The following is an 18,705-nucleotide window of genomic DNA, read 5'->3' on the forward strand; positions in this document are numbered from 1 at the left end:
ACAATAATAAGCCCTTAATAAATTCATGTTAATGTGACTTGGACGTGGGGGTCGAGGCTTGGCTACCATGATCTTCAAGAAGCAGGAAGGAGGGTTGCCCTTTTGGGAGCAAACCCTGTCACAGCTGCTTATGCTTTCATCTCTGACCAGAGCCCCAAGAAGGAGGGCTGAGCATCTCTGCTCAGAAACTGGGTGCCCACGCTGTCTTAGAGCAGTGGTATCAACCTCAGGTAGAAAGGGAGGCCACCCAGTGGGACATAAGGACCCCTGCTGGCTGTGCATTGACTTAGAAAACCACCCATTTATTTATTCTGTTAAATATTTCCTGATTACACTTCACTCTGGTTCAGTGAGCATTTGGGAGTGTTGGGGGCCACATTTGGCACCATGGGGCTAGAAGGTCCAGTAGTATAGACTGACTATGGGGCTTTCTTGGGGCTGTTTGAGAGGTAGCTGGATGGAGCCATGAGAAGTACCCTAGATGTGAGTTGAAATCCAACCTCAGAAATGTATCTGTGTGATTCTAGTCAAGTGACCCAGACAGGGAAAAGACTTGATATGTATATACACACATGAGACAGAGGTACATGTACCCAAAAACAGAATTCCAGCCCAAGGGTCCTGAACTGCGGAGGATCCCAGAATCAGAAGGAAAAGGGATCCCTCCCCCCTCATTCTGACCCTGGGCAACATCCTTTAAGAAGGCTCATGCATTTCTCAGAGGCTAGCCTCCATGGAGGCCGACAGCACCCCCTTCCCCAGGCAGTTTCTGCCTCCTTTGGACAGCTCTCATGCTCATCATGGCTCCTTCCATTGTGGAGTTTAAACTTGTCCAATCTAGAGCAAAAGAGATGAGACAGAGCTCTGAGCCAAGGGCGTTTTATTGAAGGGTCCTGAGACTTTCCTCATGATCTGAGATGCCCCCTTCCTCCAGGGCCTTATTTGTACAAGGTTTGATACCTGGACACTCCACAGGGGATACACAGACTACAGAAGAACCCCATTGGTTCCTAGACCTTGCTTTGAGGACCCAAAATGATGTATTGGCCCAAAAGTGGTGGATCAGGAGGGGAAGCCTCGGCTTGGGGGACTCGTGGGGCATCTCAGGCACTCATAAGATGGTCTCTTGCTCATGCTGGACAAGAGAGCAGTCCAGACATGCGAAAGGAGTTCTCAGACTTCCCACTGACTCACAAGTTGGCCTTGGTCACCGTAACAAAGGAAAACAGAGGCAGAGGCCCCTTCCTCAGCTCCCTATGATTAAGCAAGTAAGCACACAGTCTGCAGTTCAAAGCTCTGGGGTCTAATATACAGAATCACGTCACATTGACTGATGCTGATTGCTGTAGAGAGGGCGTCCAAATGTGTCATTTCTCACACATGGAAGCAAAATCTGCCCTTCCCACCTTCTCCCGCCTGGGCTTCTTTCCTCTCATGGCCCTGCAGAGAGAGTTCCATCCATGACCCCTCCCTAAATTGGGCGTAAGGTGTGTAAGGGCTGCTTATGTAAGATACAGAACTCTACACGCATTATCGAAGTCTACCTCCTGGGAAGAAAAGGGGTTATCTCTGCCCAGTCCTCCCACTCCAAAAGAGACAGAAACCTGCCTTGAAGGGAGCAGGGGAAGGGCCTCAGGCTAGCCGGTGACTCTGTTCTGCCCTCCATACTACACTAGAGTTAGGCTTTGCCTCCCTAAATAGTGCTGGTCTGGAATATGGCTGGTTCTCTGTTGGGGGCCAGGAAGTAATGGTATATGGGTTAGTGCCTGCTTGCTTGATGTATGACCTTAAAAGGTAATGAATAGAGCTGTGGAAGATGATTGGCTATGTGTATCTACAAGTTGTTCTGATACGGAAGTTTGAGGCAGTCGTGATGTAGCTGAGCCTGAATAAACAACTCCTTTAAACCTCTGGTGCTCTGTCTGGTAATTCCTCCTAGGAGGCCGGTGACGACCGAAGACTTACTATGGGTAAGTAAGAGGATGAGATATCAATAGCCCCCCACAGTTCTCACCCAAAAACCCCCATTCCTGGCCACTCTCCCTTTAGAGACAGAGAACTGACCACAGATTGCACTCAGCCATTTGCCCCATGCCCACTAAAATCCTGGCTACACAAAAGGCCAACAGTCAATATTGAAGAAACCCATTTGCTCAAGCAGGACCCAGCCAGAAGCAGAGAAGTTGTGCAGATTTGAGTATAGAGACAATGGCTCCCAGTTGGGAGGAAACTCAGCTCAACCAAGAGCCAGGCCTTCCATATACTCCAGGGGGAGTTTCCCACAAGTCCCTAGGGAAGCCAATGGGAAGCAGAGATATCCTGAGGAGACAGCTTCCCCTACATGTCTGCAAGGGATCTTCTCTCTTTCCCCTTCCCGGAGTCAGGGGCAAAGAGAGTCTCCCGCCCTGAATTACTCTTTCCAAGAAAGAATGAAGAATTTCTCAGTTCTACAGACTCTTCTACCAATCCTGACTCTCTTGCAAGTACCCATCAGCATTCTCTCTAACCAACTAAAAAAGTCAAATGCAAAAAAAAAAAATACTCAAACCTTGACCAGACAAAAAACCTTCTGAGCACGTGGGCCCTTCCCCCCAGGGCTCCTTCCTCAAAGGGGCAAAGCAGCCCGGAATCAGGGGAACTCCCAGCACCTGGAGCTGAGACCAGCAGGCTCAGGGTGGGGCTGGGCAGAGCTGAGGCCTGGGATAAAGGCAGAGCCTTCAATGCCTGAGGCCCAGAGCTTCAGCACCCAGAAAGACAAGAGCCCAGATGAGGATGCAAGAGGCCCCTGGCCTGCAGTGTCTGATGGTGAGTCCTCAGGCTGCCCTCAGGCCTGGTGACTCTTTCTAGGTAGGTCCTGTTCTGGTCCCATGGGTTTGAACCTGGGACTTCTCTATTGAGCCCCAGGCCCTGTGGGGTCTGTCCCAGCTGTGGCTGAGTCTGCCCCACTCTCTCCTCTTCCCCTAGGTCCTCCTCACTTGACACCCCCCACCAGGCATCAAGGGGTCCCATCTCCTGGCCTGAAAGGGACCCAAGGAGCCCAAGGAGTCCACAGAAGGTCCTGGGAGGGTGTAGTTCAGGGTCACTCTGACTTCGGATGAAAGGAGGCCCTGGATAATTCTGGGGGACTCATTCCCCAGAAAGATACCACAACATCACCCTCATCTATTTAACCTTTGCTAGGTACCAGGCCCAGCTGTGGGTGATGGGGAGTCAGAGGCCAAAGGCCTCTAGGAGCTTCCCATCCACCCCAGGGCACAGAGATAAAAGAAGAGGAAAAAGGAGAAGACACAGACCCCAACCCTGCCAAGGACTGAGGGGCCCAGGGGGGCTGCCAGAGGAGGCAGGCCCTAATCTGCTCCCTGGGAGTCCTCAGAGCCAGAAGGGATAAGGGAGCTTATTCCAGACATGGGGGTCAGAGGAGACACAGCCAAGGAGGCAGATGAGGAAGATAAGACCCCACACTCCAGAAGCAGCTGGTCTGGTTTGGAGCATGAAATGAGGCAGGGGCGGCTTGGAGGGCCACAAGTGCCAGGCTGAGGAGGTGGGGTTGGGACAATAGTGAGGGACTGAGGGCTTGTCCGAAGGGAAGGGTGGTGGCCTTTCCCTCAGGGATGGACTGCTGAGGGCACAGCTTTGAAGTCCAAGGGACAGGTGACTGAAATCCAGCAGGGGCTTCTCCCAGGCTCCCTTCCACCCTCCCCCTGCCCTTCAGCCTCCATCTCCATTCACATCCCTGTTCCCCTGCAGCCCAACTGGTCGCCTTGGTCCCTCCTGACCCAGCCAGGCTGGTTCTGGTGCTCACCCTCTGCCTGGACTATCTGCCCTTCCCTGCTCTGTCAGACCTGGCCTTCAAGGCCCTGCCCAAGTTCTGCCCAGGCCCTGGCAAAGAGGAGGCCTTTTGTGCAAGTTTATGACCAGCTGCCTGACCTGCAGGAGCTTCCTGCCTCCTGGCACAGCTGGAGTAGCATTCCTCATGCCTTCGATAGAACTCATTGTCAAGTTAAAGTCCATGCCTAGGAATGGAACAGGGGCCCTTATCCTCTCACCTACTCCAGAGTTGGCTATGCAGACCTTTGGTGCGCTTAAGGAACTAACATCTCACCACCTGTATACCTACGGTTTGATCATGGGAAGCAGTAACAGATCTGCAGAGGCTCAGAAACTTGCAAATGGGGTCAACATTATTGTGGCAATACCTGGCTGGCTTCTGGACCATATGCAGAACACCCCAGGATTTATGTTTAAAAACTTGCAGTGTCTTGTTATCGATGCGGCTGACTGAATTCTTGAGGTTGGGTGTGAGGAAGAGATGAAGCAGATCATCAAACTCCTGCTGAAATGCAGGCAAACAATGCTCTTTTCTGCCACACAAACTCATAAAGTGGAAGATCTGGCAAAGATTTTCCTTAAGAAGGAACCATTATATGCTGGTGTTGATGATGACAAAGATACAGCAACAGTAGGTGGTCTTGAACAGGGATGTGTTGTTTGTCCATCTGAGAAAAGGTTCCTTCTACTCTTTACATGCCTCAAGAAGAACTGGAAAAAGAAGGTGATGGTATTTTTTTCTTCATGTATGCCAGTGAAATACCACTATGAGCTTCTGAACTACATTGATTTACCTGTCATGGCCATTCATGGCAAACAGAAGCAAAATAAGCGGACAACTACATTCTTTCAGTTCTGCAATGCAGATTCTGGAATTTTGCTGTGTACAGATATGGCTGCCAGAGGGCTAGATATCCAAGAAGTAGACTGGATTGTCCAGTATGACCCTCCAGATGATCCAAAAGAATACATTCATCATATAGGTAGAACAGCCAGAGGCATAAACGGAAGAGGTCATGCTGTTTATTTTGTGACCAGAAGAGTTGGGTTTTCTTTGTTACCTGAAGCAAGCCAAGGTACCACTAAGTGAATTTGAATTTTCTTGGTCAAAAATTTCCGACAGTCAGTCTCAGCTGGAAAAACTAATTGAGAAGAACTACTTCCTTCATAAATCAGCACAGGAGGCATATAAATCCTACATACGAGCATATGATTCCCATTTTCTGAAGCAAATCTACAATGTTAACAGCTTAAATTTACCTCAGGTTGCCTTATCATTTGGTTTCAAAGTACCTCCATTTGTTGACCTAAATTTGAACAGCAGCCACAGGAAGAGATTGCAAAAAAAGACGTGGTGGTGGTGGTGGTGGTTTTGGCTACCAGAATGCCCAAGAATGTCCACAAGTCCAAAATCTTCAAGCACATCAGCAAGAAGAAATCTGATGGCAGGCAGTTCTCTCACTGAGTCAGAAACTTTTCTAATCTTCAGTAATTTTGCCCTCAGATAAAGACTTATCTTCATTGCACTAACCATGGAATATTTACAATCTTTAGGATTTGGATTAAGATCTGATTTACCACACTTATGTGCAGTGGCTTCAACCAATTTTTCTTAATAAAAAACTGAGATGAAGCTAACTTAATCTTGGCTTCTAAAAGGCAAATGACATTTCCTTTACAATGGACGCAACAAATACAGAATTTTAACTGTAAATTATATTTTTTTCAAAGAACTTATATTTTTAAATTTCTCTTAAGAGCATTTGTCTTGGTCTTATATCCAATCATTCCTTACTGTTGCTTTTTAAGTATTCCTGGGCTTGGATGGCAATATAAATGACTTTATAATGTAGTCAGGGGCATGAGGGTCTTCTTGACTAGCTGTACAAATAAAGGCCTCAGTCTGTTCTGCTTCTTTCTTGGATAATACAAATTGTCTTTGATCCATTCTAAATATTGTCTGCAAAAGCAAAGGACCCATAATTTTTTTGTTTTGAATTTGTAGTGAGAGGACCAAGATTTAAATCCTGACAGCTTCTCTATAACCTGTGTCCCTTAGCCTCTCTTGACCTTGGTTTCCTTAAATTGTAAAACAAAGGGGTTGCACTAAATGACCTCCAAGATCCCTGCCAGCCCAAATCATGATCCTATAGGAACTTGTTAATAAACCTCATAAATCTAAGGCTGTTTGCACTTATTACCGAAGTAATAGGTTACATGAAGAAGATATTTCAGTTTCTTTACTTTTGACATGAGTCATTAGAAGCATCTACAATGTATGCATTTCTTTCTGTTGCTATGCAAATCTCTAGTATTCTTTGAAAATAAAATGTGTCCCACAAACAAAAAAAAATTCAATTAGCTAAATGGAAAAGGAGGTACAAAACCTAACTGGAGAAAAGAAATCCTTAAAAATAAAAATTGGCCAAATGGAAAAAGAGGTACAAAAACTAACTGAAGAAAACACGTTGTTAGAAATTAGAATTAGGCAAGTAGAAGCTAATGACTATATGAGACACCAAGAATCAGTTAAACACAATCTAAAGAATGAAAAAATGGAAGAAAATGTAAAATATCTCATTGGAAAAACAACTGACCTGGAAAGTAGATCCAGGAGAGATAATCTAAGAATTATTGGTCTACTGGAAAGCTATGATTAAAAAAAGAGTGTAGACAGTATTTTTCAAGAAATCATCAAGGAAAACTGCCCCATGGTCCTAGAACCAGAGGATAAAATAGTCATCAGAAGAATTCACTGATCATTTCCTGAAAGATATCCCAAATTAAAAACACCAAGGAATATTGTAGCCAAATTCCAGAATTATCAGGTCAAGGAGAAAATACTGCAAGCAGCCAGAAAGAAACAATTCAAATATCAAGAACTACAGTCAAAATCACATAGGACCTTGCAGCTTCTACATTAAAAGACTGGAGGGATGGGAATATTATATATTGTAAGGCAAAGGAACTTGGACTACAACCTAGGATCAGCTACCCAGCAAAATTGAGCATAATCTTTCAGGCAGGGAGATGGACAGTTCTTAGGGATAGTTTTATATCTCTGAATGCTTATATGAATAAAATAGAGAAAGAGGAGGTAAAAAAAATTGGGCATGCAACTGAAAAAGCTAGAAAAAGAACAATTTGAAATGAAACTGAATTAAAGACCAAATTAGAAATACTGAAAACCAAAGGAGAGATTAATAAAATTGACAAAATTAAGAAAATTGAAATTAAGAAAACTATTGAACTAATAAATAAAACTAAAAGTTGGGTTTGTGGGGGAAGGAAACAATAAAATTAATAAACTTCTTGTCAATTTGATTTTAAAAAAGAAAGAAAACCAAATTACTAGTATCAAAAATTAAAAGGGTGGGGGCGGCCACGTAGCACAGCGAGTAAGAGCACTGGCTCCAGTGTAGGGATGACCTGGGGATCGAATCCCGGGCTCAGACACTTAGCACCCACCCAGAAAGACGTGGCCGTGTAACCTTGAGCAAGTTACTTAACCCCAATTGCTTTAAAAAAAAAATTAAAAGGGTGAATTCACCTCCAATGAAGAGGAAATTAAAACAATAATTATGAATTATTTTGCCCAATTGTATGCCCATAAATCTGACAATCTTAGGGAAATGGATGAATATTTATAAAGATATAAATTGCTCAGATTAACAGGAGAGGAAGTAAAATACTTAACCACATCTCAGAAAAAAAAATTTAACAAGCCATCAATGAGCTTCCTAGGGAAAAAATATCCAGGGATAGATCGATTTGCAAGTGAATTCTTTCAACCTTAAAAAAAAAACAGTTAATTCCAATACTATATAGACTATTTGGGAAAAGTGGCAAAGGAGTCCTACAAGATTCTTTCTATGATATAAATATGATATTGGTACCTAAACTCGGAAGAGCCAAAAGAGAAAAAGAAAATTATAGACAAATTTCCCTAAAGAATATAGGTGCAAATTTTTAAATAAAATGTTAGGAAAAAAAAGATTACAGCAACTTATCATGAGGATAATGTACTTTGATCAGATAGAATTTATACCAGGAATGCAGGGCTGGTTCAATATTAGGAAAACTATCAACATGATTGATCATATCAACAACAAAACTAGCTGAAACCATGTAATTATCTTAATAGACGCAAAAAAAGCCTTTGAAAAAATACAATACTCATTCCTATTAAAAACACCAGAAAGCATAGGAATAAAGTCTTCCTTAAAATGATAAGTAGCATCTACCTAAAACCACCAGCAAGTCTGACATATAATGGGGATAAGTTAGAAGCATTTCCAATAAGAATAAGAGCAGGTTTGAAACAAAGATGTCCATGATCACGCCTGTTATTCAATTTGGTACTAGAAATGTTAGATTTAGCAATAAGAGAAGAAAAAGAAATTGAAGGAATTAAAATAGGCAAAAAAGACACTAAATTATCTCTCTTTGAAGATGATATGATGAGAATCCTAGAGAAACAAGTAAAACATTATTTGAAATAATACATAACTTTAGCGAAGTTCCAGTATATAAAATATACCCACATAAATCCTCAGCATTCCTATATATTACTAATGAAACCCAACAGCAAGAGATAGAAAGAGACATTCCACTGAAAGTTACTGTAGACATTATAAAATATTTGGCAGTCTGCCTGTCAAAACAAATCCAGGAACTATATGAGCACAATTACAAAACACTTTTCACACAAATAAAGTCAGATCTAAATAATTGGAAAAGCATCCATTGCTTATGGGTAGGCCAAGCTAATATAATAAAAATGACAATTTTACCTAAATTAATTTACTTATTTAGTGACATACCAATCAAAGTACCCAAAAATTATTTTATAGAGCTAGGAAAAATAACAACAAAATTCATCTGGAAGAACTACAGGTCCAGAATATCAAGGGAATTAATTAAAAGAAATGCTAAGGAAGGTGGCCTAGCCATACCAGATCTTAACATGTATTATGAAGGAGCAATCATCAAACTACTTGGTGCTGGCTAAGAAATAGAATGGTGGATCAGTGGAAGAGATTAGGTACACAAGACATAGTAGTCAATGACTATAATAATCTACTGTTTGATAAACGCAAAGAATTCAGCTTCTGGGATAAGAACTCAACATTTCACAAAAACTGCTGTGAAAACTGTAAAATAATATGATAGTAACTGGGTATTGTAATGCCAAGCAAAGGCAACTTCCCAAGGTTAAAAATACCAGCATAGGTGCTCTCCATTTTATTCAGTGACCAACCAAGAACAGAGAAGATCAAAACATGACATCATTCAAAATACAGCATTTACCAAGTGTAAGTCAATAATCTCCAAGTACTGCCCCACCCCTGGACATTACATTTATTTAATCAATCACAAAGTCCCTCTTGTAAATACTACTCCACCCCTAGGCTGTACATTCATTTAGTCCATCACAAAGCCCCTCTTCTCAAATGGAGATTAGTTTCCAATCATAAGTAAAGTACGTTCATTTGTTCAATCACAGAGCACAAAAAGGTCAAAAGTTCCCCAACCTTGGATTACAACTGAATAGGCCATTTACCCCAGAGTTACAACAAGCTTAAACACAGCATTTAATACCCAAAGAGAGGTCTTTTCTTCATCTTGACACAGCAATCTTTGTTCCTGGGGAGGCAAAGCTTAGCAAGGCCACAAGATACATAGCCAGTGTCTTCATTAATTCACTCTCTGTCTGCAGAACAGTCTCAGGAGCTCTGAACCAACAGCAAGGTTCCAAGCCCTCTGCAACAATAGTACTGTTTTTCACCAGTGGACAAATCTGGCAAAACAACATAAAAAAAGACAGCAAAGTACCAGCATAACAGCCAGGTCTCCTCAGTCCTTGGCAGCTCTGGGTGGCAGCTCTCAAAAGTCCTGAGCAATTCAAACTGGGCCTCAGCAATCCTCTCAGTCTCTCTCTGCCTCCAAGATGCTGCTTCCAAAAAGTTCTTCTGCCTCTCTCTTTCCTTGTGTCTCTCTAAATTTACATCACCAGCTCCTCCCAGTTCAGCACTCTCTTTTTACATCAACAAGTCCATCACACAAGTGGGATTGACAAGCTCTGGGTTTTAACACAATCAAACCAAAAACCAAGCCAATAAGGGGGATCTTCAGATTCCATTACTATTACAGGTATAGACCAATATCTTCTACCGTATGCCAAAATAAAGTCAAAATGGGTTCACAATTTAGATGTAAAGGCTGATACTATAAGCAATCTGAGAAAGCAAGGAATAGTTTACCTGTGATATTTATGGAGAAGGGAAGAATTTATGACCAACAAGAGATAGAGAGCATTTTGAAATTCAAAATGGATAATTTTGATTACATTAAATTGAAAAGGTTTAGAAAAAAAATGGGATGGCTAGGTAGCACAGTAAATAAAACACCAGCCCTGGAGTCAGGAGGACCTGAGTTCAAATCCAGCGTGAGACCTTGGGCAAGTCACTTCACCCCAATTCCCTCCAAAAAGCAAAAAAAAAATTTGAAAAGGTTTTGTACAAACGAAGCTAATGCAACCAAGATTAGGAGGGAAACAACCAGTGTCTCTGATAAAGGCTTCATTTCTAAAATATACAGAGAATTGAATCAAATTTATAAGAATACAAGTCATTCTCCAATTGATAAATGGCCAAAGGATATGAACAGGCAATTTTCAAAGGAAGAAATTAAAGATATCTATAGCCATATGAAAAAAATGCTCTAAATCACTATTGATTGGAGAAATGCAAATCAAAACAATTCTGAGGTACACATCTCATTGGTCAGATTGGCTAACATAAAACAGGAAAATTATAAATGCTGGAGAAGATGTGGGAAAATTGGAATACTAATGCATTGTTTGTGGAGTTGTGAACTGATACAACCATTCTGGAGAGCAAATTGGAGCTATGCCCAAAGTCTATAAAAATGTACATACCCTTTGACTCAGCAATACCATTTCTAGGGCTGTGTCCCAAAGAGATCAAACAAATGGGAAAAGGACCCATATGTTAAAAATATTTATAGCAGCTCTTTTTGTGGTGGCAAAGAATTGGAAATCAAGGGGATGCCCATCATTTGGGGAATGGCTGAACAAGTTGTGGTATATGAATGTAATGGAATACTATTGTGCTATAAGAAATGAGGGGTAGATGGACTTCATATTTACCTGGAGAGGCTTCTATGAATTGATGCTGAGAAGAGCAGAACCAGGAGAAATTTGTACACGATTACAGATGCAACATATGTGTGATGACCAACTTTGATAGACTGGACTCTTTTCAGCAATGCAGGGTTATAAGACAACTCCAAAGGATTCATGATGGAAAAGGCTATCCACGTCCATAGAAAGAATTAGGAAGTTGTAAAGCCAAGTGTAGCAGCTTTACAGAGGACTGATGCTGTGAACAGTTTTCAAGGTTCTGATTACACAGTATAGTGAATTCTCTATTTATTCAGTGACAGATTAAAACAAAACATTTACAGAAATCAAGGTACAGCATTCAGAATGTTATAACTTCACAACTTATCACTAAAATGGCCATGTAGTTTTCACCAAAGTGGTCACATAGTTTTAAGCAAAAGATGACATTCATTTAGTAAGTTCTTTATTAAGTAAATCCTTAATTCAATCACCCTTAAGGAGGCAAGCCTCCTTTATTGACACAAAGTACAGAGGTCAAAGCCTTCCACCCCTAGGTTGCAATTAAGTTACAATATCATCAGTCACCACTAAGTACCCTCTTAAGGGGAAGTGGAAAGTACAAAGGCCATCCCCCCCCCCTAGCAAATCATGATCTTCTCAGTTTGCATTAAATACCCAAGGAGAGGTCTTTTCATCTTGGCTCGAGGCTGGCTCTCAGCTTCCATGGTTTCCCTTCCCACAGTTTCTGATCTTGGGAAGACAAAGCTTAACAAAGCCACAATAACATTCATTCACATTGCCAGACCCTCATCGATTCACTTCCTGCCTGCGAAGCCAGCATAGATCCAACACCAAGGTCCAAGGCCTCTATCAACAAACGAATCTGACAAAGTAACAACAAAACAGACAAAGTACTGTCCCCACAGCCGTGCTTCTTCCCAGTTCTCCTTTCTTCTCACTTCTCAGTTCTTGTTCCCAGCAGCTCCGGCTGGCCCTCAGAAGTCCTCGGCAGCTCCGGCTGGCCCTCAGAAGTCCTCGGCAGCTCCGGCTGGCCCTCAGAAGGCCTCGGCAGCTCCGGCTGGCCCTCAGAAGGCCTCGGCAGCTCCGCCTGGCCCTCAGAAGTCCTCGGCAGCTCTGGCTGGCCCTCAGAAGTCTTCGGCAGCTCGGGTGGCCATCAGAAGTCCTTGGCAGCCTTCAGAAGAAGTTCTGCCACTTGGAGCAGCTAGGTGGTGCAGTGAATAGAGCACCAGCCCTGCAGTCAGGAGGATCTGAGTTCAAATGTGGCCTTAGACACTTGACATACTTACTAGCCATGTGACTTTGGGCAAGTCACTTAACCCCAATTGCCCTCCAAAAAAGCAAAAAAAGAAGTTCTGCCACCGTGAGTTCTGTTCTCACAATCTTCTCTCTTCTCATTTCTTAGCTCCTCAGCCTCCAGATGCTTGCTCCCAGAAGTTCTGGCTCTCTAGCTTGGGCTTTTCTTTATGTAAGGTATTAGCTCCTTCCTGTTCCACCCCTTCCTGTTACAATAGGAAGTTCCTCCTACCATGGGATTCATAAGTTCTGGATCTTAATACTTGACACAATCACAACTTGAAATAAGGTGCTAACTGCTTTCCAATACAAGGGGATCTTCAAATTCCATTACTATTACAGAAGTCTGAATGCAGATTGAAGCAAACTGTTTGCTCTCTCTCTCTTTTTCTTTTGTTTCTTCCTTCTTATGGTTTGTTCCAATGGTTATATTTCTTCTTTACAGCTTGACTATTGTGAAAATATGTTTAAGGTGAAGGTATATGTAGAACCTATACCGGATTACACACCACTTTGGGTGGGGGGAGAGGGGAGGAAAGAGAGGGGGAGAAAATTTGGAACTCAAAACTTGTGGAACTGAATGTTGTAAACTAAAAATAAATAAATTTAAAAGGAAAAAAAAAAACAAGAGAAACATGACTCAGAAGATCCCAATAAGGTAAGTCCAAAACTTTCCCATCCTGATTTTCTTTGATGTGGGGAAGGGGTATTTGTTTCTTTGTATCTGTCCCTGATTTCCTCTTACCTGCTAGAGATGCAGATCAATATCACAAACTTCAAAGACCCCAATACAAAAGCCCATATGACCGCTGTGAAATCTCTGGTCTCCTTCCCAATTTTATTTGTCATGACCATAATCACGGTCTAGAGCACTGGAAGGTTCAAGGTTCTTAATTTTCTCTTTGCTAGAGGATTATCTGGTTGAAATATTTGTTCTGATGATTATGGCCTTCTACTTCTTGGACCACTCACTGCTTCATCCTTCTCCTGGAGCATGGAAAGCTGAGGCAGACCTCCCTGAGAGTGCTGTGGAGACTCAAGGGTTGCCTCAAAGGCTCTGGGAAACTCATTTCTCAAGGCAGATATTTGCTGAAGCTTGCCTCTTCCATGAGGAAAGAAGCCAGCTGAGCCTTGAAATAGTTTGCTAAGGTTCTTTCATTCATTATCATTGCAGATCATTGAGCAATATCTGTGAAAGAAATATTTACTAGGCACCTGCTGTCTACTAGGCACCAAACCAACAGAAGATCATGTAAAAGAACCTTTGACTATGAGGCCTTCCAGTCTCTATGGACTGGTTCCTACAGGGGGATACTGCATCAATTTAAGTAGAATCTGAATTACCCATGGGGACAGGAGGAAGGTATTCTTGTATCACATTCTGTATCACTTCACATGACCCACAGACCCTGGAGACTTTACACTAATAAACATCTAACGAGAGACAAATAGATAGACATTGTGATAGATGAAACCTAAGGTGGATGTAATGATGCCAGTGTCTTCTTTTTTGCCAATGATTTCCCTTCTCATTCCTTAAAACAACAAAAAACATGTGACTTTCTTTCTTTCATTAAGTTTTTGTCTCACAAAATGATAAAAATTGTTGCCTAGAACAGGATCTGGCACATAGTAGGTATTTAATAAATGCTTGTTTGTTGGCTGGAATTGGACACGTATATGTGCCTGTGTTAGTGGTAAGAAAGCACGTCTTGCTACTTATAGTTCTTCTAGCATGCCCAGGTCCAATGTTTCCCTGGGACCGGATGCATATTTGATAAAGTTTTGGAGAAATGGAGGCATTAGCATCATAAATTCTAACGTAAGTGCCTTTTTCTCAGTCCTCATTCTTCTTGATTTCATTGGTGTTTCTGGTGCTCTAGACCATACCTTCTCCTGTGGACTAACTTCTGCTCCTTAGCTTCCATGACATTTCTCTTTCTTGGTTCACTTCCCAAGTATCTGGCCATGCTTCCTCAGTCTTTGTTACTGGATCATCTTCCTATTGTGCTCTTTAAGTATTGATATCCACCTGGGTCCTTTCCTATCTCTCCACTACTTGGTGATATCATTTTGATAATCCTACTTTTTCAACTTCTTTTTCATGACAGAAAATATGAATGATGGTGGAATGGGAATGTAAATTTGAAGATCTTCCCTGCCCCTAGGCTAAAGTGCACCTGGAGCCTGGGGTGGGAGGCTTGTTTTTCAGTAGATACTTTTTGATTGGCCAGTGAGTCAATAAGGTTGTTACATTCTCTGAGCCAGGAGAAGGCTATATAAGCCCTGATGTGTAGCTTTGTTTTGGGGGCTCACTTTGAGAAGTGTTCTGTGATTTGATCAGATGAGACTCTAGGAAGCCGTTTTTGAGAGCCTCCCAGCTTTGAAAAATGCAGATGTTGATTTGGTATGAATGTAATGGTTGGACAGTTTGGAAAGCTGTCTACTTGATCTGTTTCTCTGTCTTGATAATTCTGTCTGTATACTCTGAAGTTTGGGGTGCTGACCTTTTTCCCCTGAACTAGGTAAACAATTCATATTTGACTGATTAAAGTAAGCTTGTTAACCAGTTTTGAGTTGCTTTCCTTTAACAAAGCAGATCTAAGAACCTGTACTGGCAGCCACCCTGGGGACACTTGGGGTGCTACAGATGGCCATAGATTCCATATTGTTTTAGAGTCAAATAAGACCTGAGTCAGGTAACCAAAACAAAAGCTGTTATCATCCTTATTCTCTTTAAATTGGAGAGGGGGGAGAGTTTTGTTTACTACTGTGGTTTTAATTATCATCTATACATAACCATGTTCTATTCTGTATATCTAACCCAAATCAATGTCTTGAACTTTTATCTCACATTGCCATCTTCTTGAAATTTCTAATTGGGTGTCCTATAGAGAGCTTAAGCTCCACATAGCTATAATGGTAATGGGAATTTGAAGAGCTTCCCTGCCCATTGTATTTGCAATCAAATAGGTACTTAGCACCTTCTTCCAAGTTCATGATTGCGTCAAGTATTTAAGTCCCAGAACTCGTGAATCTCACAGTGGGATGGACTTGATGTAAAAGGAAGGGGCAGAACAGGGAGGAGCTAATACCATATATAAGGAAAAGCCCAAGCTGAGAGAGGCCAGAACTTCTGGGAGCGAGCATCTGGAGGCTGGGCTACTACTGCTGGAGAGGGAGAAGAGAACTGAGAACTGAGGACTGAACTGAGAAGAGAGGAGAACTAGGAGGAGGTATGGCCGTGACGTTGGTACTTTGTCCCTCTGTTTTGATGTTACTTTGTCAGATTCATCTGCTGATAGAGGACAGTGCTGTTGTTACAGAAGCTCTGGGACTCGCTGCTGGTTCAGAAGCCTTGAAAGAAGATTTTCTTGTTGTATGTTTACAGAAATCCTGGAGGAGGGTCTTACTGACATTTTCAGAGGCCCAGGAACTATACTGATGATTTGTGCTGATTCCCCAGACCTTGTTGGGTCTATATTAATTTCACAGGAAGAAAGTGAACTAATGAGGGTGTGGGCAATGTGTATGAATGTCATTGTGGCTCTGCTAAGCTTTGTCTTCCCAAGAACAGAAATTGTGAAGGACTTGAGGTGGACCAGACACTGTGAGCTTCAGTATGGAACAGGAACTGGACAAGAAGCTGGACAACAAGGAGCTAGAAGGAGCTGGGACCATGGAAGGGGAACCATGGAAGCTGAGAGCCAGCCTTGAGTCAAGAAGAAAAGACCTCTCCTTGGGTATCTAATGCAAACTGAGAAGATAATGATTTACTAGGGGTGGAAAACTCAGACCTTTATATGTAGATGATTGAGTTAAAGACTTTTCCAATCAAGAAGAAAGAGGACTTTAAAATTGAAGATTTTAAGACAATGTGACCTAGCGTGGAGGACTTTTACCTTTGTACTTTGTATTAATTAGGGAGGCTTGCTTCTTTAAGGGTGATTGAATTAAGGACTTACTAAATGATTGTGTTACTAAATGAATGTTATCTTTTGCTTAAAACTATGTGACCACCATTTTGGTGAAAACTATGTGGCCGTTTTAGTGATAAGTTCTGAAGTTACAACATTGTGAATGCTGTACTTCGATTTCTGTGAATGTTTTGTCTTTGTTACTGAATAGAGAGTTCACTATACTATGTAACCAGAACCTTGAAAGCTATTCACAGCAGCAGTCCTCTGGAAAGCTGCTCATGCTTGACTTAAAATAGCTTAATCAGAATGTATTATATTCCCCTCAAAAAACTGTCACTCCTCTAAAATTCCCTGTTTCTGCCAAGCACACAAATGTACTTCAGATCAACCAGCGTCTAACTCTGGAGTCCTCCTTGACTCCTCATTCTTGATCACCCCAATATTCTAACCACACTCCATATTCTAATCAGTTGCCAAATTTTATGGATGGTACCTTTACAATATGTTTCATATATGTTCCCTTGTCTATACTCAAAGAGCTTCTACTATAGTTCAGACTCATTTGATTTCTTACCTAAACTATTACATTAGCCTCCTATTTGGTCTCCTTGCTTTTGATCTCTCCCTTCTCCAAAACATCCTTCACACAGCTTACAAACTATCCTCCTCAAAAAATAAGTCAGGAGTTGGGGAAGCTAGGTGGTGTAGTGGATAGAGTGCCTGGTCTGGAGTCAGGAAGACCTGACTCAGATACTTGCTAGCTGTATGACCCTGGACAAGTCACTTAACCTTGTTTGCCTCAGTTTCCTCATCTGCAAAATGAGCTGAAAAAGAAAATGGTAAACCACACCAGTATCTTTGTCATGAAAACACTACATGGAGTCACAAAGCATTTTTTTAGTTAAAAAAAAAGTAAGTCATGACATGCAATGGGACAAGTTGGAAAGGACATATTTTTACTATATTCCAAAAGTTTTGATATGGATATCATTGTTGTCATTTTTATTTGATGAAATTCTCTGTTACTATTACTTGTATTTTGACATATCAATTCTTCAGGATTACACAATTTAGTCTATATTTAAGTTTGAATCTTTTAAGATTTTTTTAATTTTTTATAATTTTTACTGCATGAATATGTTTAGTATTTCTACTTTTCTGTTTTTGTTCAATAGGTTTTTATGCCCTAGAACATGGGCAGGTTTTTAAAGGTGCCACTTATATCTAAGCAATATGCATAATCCTTTTAATATATGTTTAGTAATCATCAAACTTCTATAATACCTAATATTTTCAAAATTCTCTTCAAGTCCTCAATTTATTTATTATTTATCTTTTTGTTGTTTATTCAAGTGTGAAAAGGGTTTATTGATGTTCCCAACTAGTATAGTTTTGCTTTTTGCCCCTGTAGTTTGAATAACTTTTCTTGTAAATACTTAGATATTAAGAGAAATAAAAGCAGTGAGATCTACCTAGCACGGTTTGAAGAGGTAGAGGTGGTGGTTCCATGGGCTTATCAATCATGGAGAAGTGTGAACACCTGAAGATACATCTGGAGAAGTTTGTGGAGAATGTCCCTTGGCTCAGAGTTATGGTCAACAGCTTCCAGCCTAGCGACCAGGTGAAGTGCAACCAGGATCTGAATTTTATTGTGAACAGCTATCAGACTATTAATAAGTGCTAGCAGTGGTTTCATGACACTATTTAGCAGACTATAGAAGTTATTTGAATGTATGGATCAAGGCTGTGATCTATACATTGTTGTTCGCCATAGGGCTTAGAAAAAATGACAAGTTAAAGCAAAAGTGACTCTCTGAAGAAATTTACAACAAAAATCTTGATTCAAGATTGTTCTAAAGTTTTCCTGAGGCTAAATATTAAGGTATCCAAATTGAATATCATCCTCCTTTTCTGAAATAGCTTATTTTATTGGATTTAAAGATGTCTATTTATGACTTTCTTTGAATTTTCATGCCTTTTTAAAATGTTTGTCTGAGAGAACAGTGCTTAAGATGAAAGTGTTCTTGAAATATGAATGTGGAGAAGTTATTATATTATATATATATATATATTATATCTCTCAAGGTGTCTGTGTTTTGGAAGACCTTTGGACATTGGCATTTTCTCTTCTTGTTATAGAACATATATCCACCTATCATTTGTGGTTCAAAGAATGTTATTTCCTAGAACAAAAAAAAAAGGATGTGTTTAATTTACCACCAAACACCAGATTATTGATGGTTGTGAATCTCTTCTATGTGAATTAGTGACATTAGGTGAGAAAGTTATTAGAGAGGGGGAAAATGTGATCATAGGAAATAACAGCCACTACCAATTTGTTCTTATAATAGCTAAACATGTTTGGACACAAAGAAGATGTAAAAAATTGGCCTAATGGCTATTTTGTCCTTTGCATACTTTCCATTTCATTTTTTCCCCATACAAAATTTTTGTTTCAGTCTGCTGTGGAGATGGCTAACATCATCAACGGTGTTT

General features: G+C 41.1%; 1 pseudogene; it reads left to right on the top strand.

Moving 5' to 3' along the window:
* The first annotated feature begins 3,910 nt into the window (after positions 1-3,910).
* LOC138172933 (ATP-dependent RNA helicase DDX18 pseudogene) lies at positions 3,911-5,293 on the top strand (annotated as a pseudogene).
* The last annotated feature ends 13,412 nt before the right edge of the window (positions 5,294-18,705 follow it).

The sequence above is a fragment of the Petaurus breviceps genome, unplaced genomic scaffold (assembly GCF_028583685.1).
Source record: "Petaurus breviceps papuanus isolate PSGF00001 unplaced genomic scaffold, PetGlider_PUasm1.0 555, whole genome shotgun sequence".
NCBI lineage: Eukaryota > Metazoa > Chordata > Mammalia > Diprotodontia > Petauridae > Petaurus > Petaurus breviceps.